Below are 10,085 nucleotides of genomic sequence, written 5' to 3'. Positions count from 1 at the left end.
AAACTGATATCCAGAAACAATGTAATTTTAACAGCTCATATTTCCATAAGCTGAGCATTAGAATTCTCTGTCCTAAAAAAAATTGCCAACAATTGTTATTGCCCATTTTCTAATTTTTATGATTCCAATAGAGGTGCATGTTATCTCAATTTGAATTTATATTTTTTATTTAAAAATGCAATATTTTTCTAGATACTCATCTATTTTGTCTAGTCTTTCATTGACCTAAAAGTTTCCATCTTAATATTAACAAATCAGTTTTTATCTTATGATTTATGTTCTGTGGGTCTTTAAAAAAATTTCTCTTCATTCTTAAGCTGTTAAAATATTCTCACAAGTTTTCTTCCGGTAGCTTTATAGATTTACTTTTTACATGTAGAGTGCCTATATACAGTACATGGTAAGGACCTCACTTTCATTTTCTTCTAATCTAACCTAGTTTCTTTGTTCATTTTTGCTAAGATTGCTCATCAATCAATTTTCTGTATTTGTGTAGATCTTTTTCTGGAAATGCTATTCTGCTCCACTTCTCTATTTTTCTGCTCCTGCATCAACTCATTTTGTGTTATTGACATAGATTTTTAAGTAGGTTAATTTATGTTAGACAATTTCTCAATCTTTGCTTTCTTTTTAAAGCAAAAAGACTTAACTCTTGACTAAATATTGACTTAACTATTTCTTGCATATCATTCTTCTATGTAAATTTTAGAATATGTTCATCAACTTTCTAAATTATCTAGTAAGGGTTCAGATGAAGTTTGCCTTATAGTTTTGGGTGAGAGGGGGACATCTCTATAAATGGAGTGAGTCTATCAATGGTAATGATATATTTCCCCAATTCTGATTTTATATCCTTTAATAAAGTTTTCATACTAATATAAACACTGTTGTGCTTTTATTATATTGACAATTAATATACCTCTTGTATGGAGGAATTGTACAACCAAGCTTTATTAAAGTGCTTTATTCAGATGAACCATCTTTTTTTCTCTACTACCATTAAAAATCATTGACATAAAAATAAATAAATAAATAAAACACAAAGTTTTTCTTCTTAAAAAGAGAATCATCTCTCTGTTTTCTCTAAGACACACTAACTTCTATGTTGCCCTGAGTGCACAATTTTCAGAAAATACTTTAATACAGTTGAATTACTATGTTTACTACCTTTACTTTTCACTTGCATAGGAAGTACTAGAGTAATAAAATTACTTAGAAAGTGGTAGTTTGCTTGGAAAGAAGTTCTGCCAAGGAGTCTAGGCTTTACAAGTTGACCTCTAAATTTAAAAAAGTAAAATAAAATAAACCCTAAGATAACAAATGTTACCTTATAGTTAGTCAATTTATGGTGGAAAATTAGCAAGTTTTTTCAAATATACATTATATTTGGAAAGGTTTGCTATATAAGCTTACCTAATTTTATTGTATCTTGCATATATTTCATTTTTTTTTACAAATTGAAGCTTTGTGGCACCTCTGCATTAAGTCTATCACTGCCATTTTTCCAACAGCATTTGCTGNATGTTTACTACCTTTACTTTTCACTTGCATAGGAAGTACTAGAGTAATAAAATTACTTAGAAAGTGGTAGTTTGCTTGGAAAGAAGTTCTGCCAAGGAGTCTAGGCTTTACAAGTTGACCTCTAAATTTAAAAAAGTAAAATAAAATAAACCCTAAGATAACAAATGTTACCTTATAGTTAGTCAATTTATGGTGGAAAATTAGCAAGTTTTTTCAAATATACATTATATTTGCAAAGGTTTGCTATATAAGCTTACCTAATTTTATTGTATCTTGCATATATTTCATTTTTTTTACAAATTGAAGTTTTGTGGCACCTCTGCATTAAGTCTATCACTGCCATTTTTCCAACAGCATTTGCTGACCTCATGTCTCTGTGTCACATTTTGGTACTTCTTATAATATTTCAAACATTGTCATCACTATTATATTGTAGTTATTATGATGATCTGTGATCAGTGATCTTTGATATTACTACTATAATTCTTTGGGGGCACCACACACTGTGTCCATACAAGATGGCAACTTCATTCATAAATGTCTGACTGCTCCACCAATCAATTGTTTCTTCATCTCTCTCCCTCTCCCTGGGCATGTTCCCTGAGTCACAACAATATTGAAATTAGGCTAATTGATAATTTACAATGGTCTATTCAGGTGAAATAAGAGTAGCAAGTTTATTACTTGAAAGTAAAAGCTAGAGATGATTAAGCTTAATGATGAAGGCATATCAAAAGCTGAGACAGGCCTAAAGGCAGACCTCTAATACCAAACAGCCAACTTGCACTGCAAAGGAAAAGTTCTTGAAGAAAATTAAGATGCTACTCTAGTGAACACACAAATAATAAAAAAGGGAAAATAGACATTTCTTTTTTAAAAATATTTTATTTATTTATTTCAGAGAGAGGGGAAGGGAGGGAGGAAGAGAGGGAAAGAAACATCAATGTGTGGTTGCCTTTCGAGCACCCCCTACTGGGGACCTGGCCACAACACAGGCACGTGTCCTAAACTGGATATAGAACTGGCAACCCCTGATTTCACAGGTCAGCAATTCTCAATCCACTGAGACACACCAGCTAGGGCCAGATTCATTTCTAATATGAGAAAGTTTTTCTGGTATAGAAGATCAAACAATGGCCACAATACTCCCTTAAACCAAAACCTAGTACAGAACAAGGCCTCAACTCTTAATTGTGAAGGCTGAGAGAGGTGAGGAAGCTACAGGAGAAGTGTTTGAAGTTAGATGAGGTTGGTTTATGAGGTTTAAGGGAAGAAGACATCTCCATAACATAAGTGTAAGGTGAAGCCCAGTGCTGATGTAGAAGCTGCAGCAAGTTACCCAGAATGTATAGCTAAGATCATTAATGATGATGATCTACACTATGATGGTGGCTACACTAAACAACAAATTTTCGATGCCAACAAAATAGTCTTATATTGAAATAAGACGTCACCCAGGACTTTCATAGCTAGCTTCAAAGGCCAGGTTGAGTTCCTTGTCAATCGTTCATACAAATGTTGACTTTAAGTTGAATCCAATGCTCATTTACCATTCCGTAAATCCTAGAGGCCTTAAAAATGATACTAAATCTATTCTGACTGCACTCTGTAAATAGATCAAGAAACCCTGGATGACAGCATATCTGTTTCCTACCTGATTTACTGAATATTTTGAGCTCACAAAAAATTCTTTCAAAATATAACTGCTCACTGACAACACACCTGGTCACCCAAGATCTCTGCTAAAGATGTACAATGAGATTAATGTTGCTTTCATGCCCGCTAACACAACGTTCATTTTGCAGCCATGTGTCCAAGAGTAATTTTGACTTTGAAGTCTTATTATTTAAGAAACATATTTTGTAAGGTGATAGCTATCATAGAAATCGATTCCTCTGATGGATCTGAGCAAAGTAATTTAAAAACATCTGGAAAGGAAAGGATTCACCATTCTAGGTGCCGCCAAGAATATTCAGGATTCATGGGAAGAGGTCAAAATATCAACCTTAAGAGGAGTTTGAAGAAGTTGATTTCAACTCTCATGGATGACTGGGTAATTCAAGACTTCAGTGCAGAGAGTAACTACAGGCATCATAGAAATACCAAGATAACTAGAATTAGAAATGAAGCTTGAAGATAAACTGAATTGCTATAATCTCATGATAACATTTTAATAAATGAAGTGTTGCTTCTTATGGATGAGCTAAGAAAATGGTTTCTTCAGATTAAATATATTGCATAGATGATGTGAAGATTGTTGAAATGACAATCTTCAGATGATTGAAAATATTACATAAACTTAGTTGATAAAACAGGCAAGGTTTGAAAGGACTGCCTTTAATTTGAAAGAAGTTCTATTGTGAGTAAAATGCTACCAAACAGCATCACATGTTACAGGGAAATTCCCCATGAAAGAAAAAAAAAATCAATCAATTCAGCAAATTTTATTGTTGTCTTCTTTTAAGAAATTTCTGCTTTTAGCAATCACTACCTTGATCAGTCAGCAGCCACCAACACAAGGCAAGACCCTTCATAGGCAAAAAAATTATAACATGCCAGGGGCTCAGAAGATGGTTAGCATTTCTTAGCAAGAAAGTATTTTTAATTAAGATGTGTACATTGGTTCTTTATTGCACACTTAACAGACTATATGGAAGTGTAAACAAACTTTTACACATATTGAGAAACCCCAAAATTCATGTGATTCACTTTATTTCAGTGGTTTGGAGCCAAACTTGCAAAATTTCTGAGATATCCCTATACTGACACAAGAGCACTGTGAAAATCAGAGATAAAGTTGTTTATTTGGAAATCAGTTCTAGTTTTCAGGAAAGTATTAATGTTTAATTTATTTGGGGGAACTAAAACTGTACCTGGTTAACCTATCTTTTTGGTTTATTTCACTTGGAAAAGTGCGTTTTTCATTCTATACTGGCATGTGGTGTGCTCATTGACCTATGATGGAGACAAAAATAAAATGCCATATTTGTATCCATGCTGAAAGTCACAAACACAATGAATAGACAAAGAATTTTTAAAAAGTCATTCTTAATTATAGATTCTGCTTAAACCTAACTAGTCCTTTCTTTATTTACAAAATAGCAACAGTTTTACATCTTTAAATTATAAACTGACATATTTTTCAGGCTTGCACACCCTGAAGTAGATTACCTAATTTAAGCCAGATGGACCTCTTTACCTAAATCCATCCTGGACTAACTTGACATCACCACACTGCCAAACAGCCTTCTTAGGAGTCTTGCAGAGTTTCAAGTTAAATGCACTTTCTAATAGGGCAATAAAGCTACTTCCTAAGGACAGGGATAATTTATTAACTTGTAGACAAATATTTACTCAGTGACTACCACGTGGCTGGCACTATTCTAGACGCTGGAAATTTGACTTCGATCAAGTAAGAACCTGTCCTCACCTGGGGAATGGTGCAAAATAAAATAATAAGTCATAACTCATAATATAAAGACAAATGACATTTATCGATTCTGTTCACTTGACAATCCTCTAAGTCTTCATACTAAATCATACTGAATCTGAGAATAGAGTGAGAAATTTTTCTCAGGGAAAACACAAGTCTAAATTATAAAACAATGTTTGTGGCATCTTACATCATTAATCATTTTGTCTGTCTGGGTCATCCCAAATCCAAAGATTTCTCCCATTGATGATTTTGCTTCTCTGCTTAAACTCACTTTTCCTATTCATAGACCCAGTCAATGTGTGACTCCTGCTGTCTCCTTTCTATCCCTTTTCTGCTGCTGGAATAGAATCAATCAGGAAAACCATAAATCCCCCTCACATTAACCAATGGGATCAATGTGCTGTAACAAAGTACAGATAATTGAGACCCAACAGTTTAGGCACTATTATTGACAGAGAAACTTACTTCATCCAAAGTCCCAAAGGCACATGGATGCCTTCACTTAGACTAATCATGTTTTATTACATTTCTCCATGACTAAATTTATGCCAAAAGCAAAGGTTCTAACTTTTTTTTTTACATCCATAGGTTAGATATTGATGGGGGTACAGATTTAATACTAGAAATCCTCAGAGGTCTAGGTTTTCTTTCACTTGTGAGAATGCAGATCTTTGTATTGTCTCTATTGCTTATTTTACTCCACTACGAAAATCTAACAATAATCACTAATTATTTTATGGCTTTAAAAGATCTCACCTGGGAACCAGTAAGTCAACTCAGTTTTAAATCTGAGGTCTTAAAAATAACTTTTACTTATTGCCTGTTACTGGAAGTTTTAAGTAATTTTTTCATCTTAATCTCAAAACAACATTATTAAGTAGATATTATCACTATCATCTTGAAGGTAAGGCAGGCAAAATTGAATAGTTGGATTATTTTGCCTAAATTTATATAGCTAGCATATAGTTTAACCAGAACTTATGAATACTGTGTTAATTGCTATGTAACAATTCTGGACAAAAAACTTGTCCTATTTAAATTTACTAAACTTTTAGCATGAAAAGTTAATATTTCAAATAGAATTCTCATCTTCTAAAATTATCGGTCAGTCCATTTTATAGCCCTTCAAAGTTTTATTCTCAATAAATTGTGGAATTGGATTATTCAAATAAATATCTTAGTTGGAAAGCAAGAAAATTTAGGGTATAACTGTGTGTATTGAGTATGACCAAGTCAGAAATCACTGCATATGTAATAAAACACAACATACAAATGTCATGTTTTATTAAACTTTCATTTGTTTCCAGTGGCAAAGGACAAACCAAGCACCCAGATTTTTAAGCAAAAATCTTAGCTCACTTTATTACCTTTTCTCCAAAACTCTCGGAGCAGAGGAAGAGAGTGGGTCTCTGGTAGGGGCATCTCCCCAGCTCCAGGTGATAGTTAGTGCACAATACTCACAAATGGAGGGCAGGGGATGTAGGTGTTCATCCCAGCAGCCTGTAATTCAGTATGATACTAAAGTCAGCTACTTCCAGTCACCATTTCTGACTGTGGGTCCCAGCAGTGACAGTAGGTGGCATGGCTACTGCAATGGACACTACTGTATAAAGCCACAATGGAGAGAAGCCTCAAGATGTCAATTTTTTATGAGGTGAGTGTGACTGGGATCCCCATCAGTCATGCTGGTGCAACCAACTGGTCCTTTAGTTCACTTGTCCAAATTACCTCAACCAATCACTTAATTATGCTAATTCAAAATTTAGACCAACATTTACATCAACATAATACAACTCTTTAAAGGTGGGGAGGGTACTCCAGATGCTTCTACAATTTAATCAATAGTGTGGTGGTCAACTCTAGGAAGTCACAGAGAAGAGGAAATTAAACCTGAGGATGCCCAAAAAGGATTGTCCCAGCCCTGGCTGGTGTAGCTCAGTGGATTGAGCGCAGGCCTGTGAAGCAAAGGATCACGGTTTGATTCCCAGTCAGGGCACATGCCTGGGTTGCAGGCCAGATCCCAATGAGGGACACATGAGAGGCAACCACACATTGATATTTCTCTCCCTCTCTCCTTCCCTTCCCTTCTCTCTGAAAATAAATAAATAAAATATATTTTTTTAAAAATTGAAAAAAAAAAAAAAGGATTGTCCCAGGGTTTGCTTCTCCTCAGGTCTCCACCATTAAACTGAATGCCATTGAGACAGGTAATGAGTCCTTCTAATCTGTATTTAAGAAACTGCATCAATCACTGTGTTACTCATCTCCTTTACTTTGAAATATACAGAAGGACACACAACTTACATACAGGTAACATATACCAAAAACTAAAATCAACACTAAAAATCCCCCAGTTTAAGAACGCAGATTACTAGCACCACTAAAACAGTTATACTCTGTTCTAGCTCATAACAGAGACTGTATCATTAATATTATTTGAGCCAGCATTTGCGTTATTAAGGTGTGTTATCAAAGGTGAACCACATCATCAACATGGATTCCTCCACAGACCATTAATGTGCATCGGGCCTTTATCAGAATTGTGGCTTTCACAGGAGTGCATCATATTTTGCATTGCCATTTAGTACTTGCTATAAGAATTATATTTTTAAAAATTGTATACCATTGATTTTAAAATACCATTTTAGAGATACATGTGTACCAAAAGGCAGAAAATAAAGTAATCATTTATTCAACAACTACTTACTGAACACATACTTTTGTAGGCACTGGAGACACAGCAGTGTACAAGTTAGAAAAAGAGCTTTCTTTTTTCCTATTAATACAGTATTTATCTGTCTTTCCTCTGTAAAACCCTGAGCCAACCCTTTCCCCAGCCTGTCTTGGTAGGTATAGAAAAAGGAACATATAAGGAAGGTAAGATGTGGGAGAAAGAACTATGAGAGGTGGAGACGATGTCTTCACATGGAGAAGAGAAGGAGAAAGGCCACCACAAAGTCTTTTCTTTAATGAAACATGTAACCCGTTTGTGCGTGGAAGGCTCAACTTACAAAATAATTGAATAAATAAATAAGTAACGTCATTTAAGTTAGTATAAAGAAGTACTATGAGATAGAGTGCTAAGGATTGAGTAGGGTGCTTTAGATACGGACAGAAAGTCTATATAAGAATTGATTTACCAGAGGTGTCTATGAGATGACCTCATGGAAGATCTTGGGCAGAGCTTTCTGGGCAGATAGAAAAGTCAGGGAAAACCGTGATGCAGGGAGAGTGCTTGGTGTGATGAAGTCAACAAAAGAAGGCCTATGTGGCTGGACCAATAACTGAAATTGATTTTGAAGGAAGAGAAGGTCAACAATGGCTGTGGTGTGAGAGAAGATGAGAAATAACTGCTCAAGTCTCCCAAATGCCTACTCAGAAGTAAGCCCCTGAGGTCTGAGTGCAGTTTATCAATGTGCATCTATTTTCTCCCTGGCAGTGCTGCATTTCTCTGCTTCAGCTGAACTTCCTAGCGGCAGCGCGGGTCCTTCCCTGGAAACATCACCTTCATTATCACTGCACTGTGGGTAGGTGGCAGTGTCATTATGTTAGCTTTTATGAAAGTGAAATTATCACTAAAAGGTGCAGAGTGCGGGGTATGGCTAATTCCTGTTTTAACCAGCCCAGCAGGAGGGAGGCAAGGAGCCTGGGTTGTTTTTTGCACACTACTGAAGCTCAGATAAGACCTAAAGCCCAGAGCACTGACCCCTTCTCTTTTGGTGTGTCCCTAGGTATGCTGGAGTCCTGAAGAATCTGTCTCCTTCTCAGTGGCAGACCATGACACTGGCAACACAATTCTGTTCAGAAACGAAGCATCAAAGGATTTACATTCAAGGTGCAGATAATCTGCCATTTGAGCTGCATCAGCTAAAATGTTTCTTGAATAGCATTTGGGGAAGCAGATGGAAATAAAATCATGAGTGCAAGCAATGAAGTGTTATAGAAAATGTCTTCCAAAACGGGGATCCTTTTCTCTTGTTCAGCATTGCAAGACAGAGACAGAGGCAGAGGCAAACGTTTCATGTATAGCTGTTTCCCTTAACCAGCACCACATGCACATGGCACAAAATGCCCTCAAACAGCTCACACGGTGGAGTAAAACTCTGCCATGAAAAGACAGATATTCTTTACGTTTACAGGTATCTGGAAACCTGCTTTGTTGCCTGCTGTGCGTGTCAGAAATAACAGTTTGAAGAGGAATCTCACTGAGGAAAGGTTTTCACAGGACCCATTTTGTGTGTTTGCTATCACAAGTCTGATTTTTCCCTTCTTAGTTTGTCTGAAAAGGAAAGCACAGCACTGGAATCAAACGATTGTGACTCGGGCTAGAGAACAAACACAATGCCCGAATTCAACAAAAGCAGGGGGAGAGCTCTTGCATGTGTCTCTTCCACAGTACAAGCTCTGAGAGTCAGAAGTTCAAGGAGCTGGAGAGGGGCTTACCCAAGACAAAAGATATGCTTGATTACTGAAGGGGCTTAGTTGAAAACACATAAGCTTTCCCTGTATTTCAGTCAGCTTGTATTCCTTTCATACTTTCTTCCTCAGAGACCCCTCAACCTAATGCACAGTTATTGAACTCATCAAAGTAGAGCTGTCCATTAGTTTCTAGGGTAATTGTTTTTTATCCAACACAAAACTTTACAAATTACAAAAGGCACAAAGAGTTCAGAGTTATTATTCAGTGTGTCTATAATCTCAGGAGTTATTTGGGACTTTATAATTGCTTTTTGTTAATTATGAAATTAACTTTTTTAAAATAAAGGAACAAAGACATAATAATCTTACTACATGTGACAAATACCAAAAGGATAAAAGTTTTTAGAGGATTTTAACACTTAGGAAAAAGTAATTACCTACGGATTTGTTATGTTAAGGACAAGATATGATGAACATTTATTTCCTCACTAACAAGGATGTACAAACTTTTTCGCTTTCTATTCTGATTACTACATATCTATCAATTAGTTCTCTTTGAATTGAAAATACTGCAAGAGAGGAAGTCGAATCATAAATTTGATTTATTTTTCTCCTATAGTAAATTTCCAATAATGTGTTGCAATAAAAATAGCAAAATTAGTTACATAGCAGTGTGCTAACTGGGATGACACAGGTAGAAGATTCAGAG

General features: G+C 35.6%; 1 long non-coding RNA gene across 1 annotated transcript; it reads left to right on the top strand.

The window, feature by feature from the left end:
- The first annotated feature begins 8,403 nt into the window (after nt 1-8,403).
- LOC118982341 (uncharacterized) lies at nt 8,404-8,887 on the top strand. The gene is made up of 2 exons (XR_005065512.1): nt 8,404-8,484; nt 8,689-8,887. It is a non-coding gene; the product is annotated as an uncharacterized LOC118982341 (long non-coding RNA).
- The last annotated feature ends 1,198 nt before the right edge of the window (nt 8,888-10,085 follow it).

The sequence above is a fragment of the Sturnira hondurensis genome, unplaced genomic scaffold, assembly GCF_014824575.4.
Source record: "Sturnira hondurensis isolate 20B ecotype Veracruz unplaced genomic scaffold, ASM1482457v3 Scaffold0025370, whole genome shotgun sequence".
NCBI classification, from domain to species: Eukaryota; Metazoa; Chordata; class Mammalia; order Chiroptera; family Phyllostomidae; genus Sturnira; species Sturnira hondurensis.
This window is presented reverse-complemented; position numbering and strand designations above follow the sequence as displayed.